Source organism: Austrofundulus limnaeus, unplaced genomic scaffold, assembly GCF_001266775.1.
Source record: "Austrofundulus limnaeus strain Quisiro unplaced genomic scaffold, Austrofundulus_limnaeus-1.0 Scaffold873, whole genome shotgun sequence".
NCBI lineage: Eukaryota > Metazoa > Chordata > Actinopteri > Cyprinodontiformes > Rivulidae > Austrofundulus > Austrofundulus limnaeus.
The window spans coordinates 132455-133344 of NW_013953275.1; positions in this window are offsets into that span (position 1 = coordinate 132455).

Sequence of the window (890 nt, forward strand, 5' to 3'; positions counted from 1 at the left end):
CGTACGAACCCTTTGTACGAACAAAAGGAAGAGAAATTTAGGAGAAGAATACGAACAGGTTCTTGCATGAGGCCCAATGAACCCATTTAGGCAGACCCAAGTGGGCACACAATGTCGGTCCTATTTGGGTCAAAGATAGGCAATGCTGAAATGGGTTCGCAACAGGAAACATGTGGGACCCACTTGGGTTTCTTACCTGGGCTTTACATGGGCAAACATGATAATTTAGAGATGCTTTTTTGTTGTGGGTCTCAGGTGGGGCAAAGTTCGTTAAACTATGTATGTTTTTCTACTGATAACACAGGTGGGGCCCACCTGGTTACACCATATGTGTCACACATGGGCAAATACATGTCAGAACTTGAAAACATGTCTATGTGGGCTCGATGTGTGTTGTGTAAGGGCAATGTGAGCAAATATTTTAAATGGGTTTAACATTGTTTTGTATAAATGGGGCCCACTTGGGTTTCTCACATTAAACCCATATAGGCAGACCCAAGTGGGCACACATTGTAGGTCCTAGTTGGGTAAAAGATAGTCAATGATGAAATGGGTTCAAAATGGGAAACGCATCAGGGACCCACTTAGGAATTTTACCTGGGATAGACATGGGCAAACAATGTCTGTTAATAAGCTTTTATTTTGGGCCTCAAGTGGTGCAAAGTTGATTAAACTATCAGGTGTGCCCAACCACGGGAATAACTAGTGATCGCCCACTGGTTTCTAGTCTATAACGAGATTTGTAGAACATAAATTATTTTTAACTCTTGTTTCAAATTCAAGCCTTGAAAGTACTCCTCTTTCAAATTCTCATGAGACATGACCAAATCTCATTTACAGTAGTTGTGCAAATTTTGTTTGCTGCAACACAGCACTCAGAACATTATCTC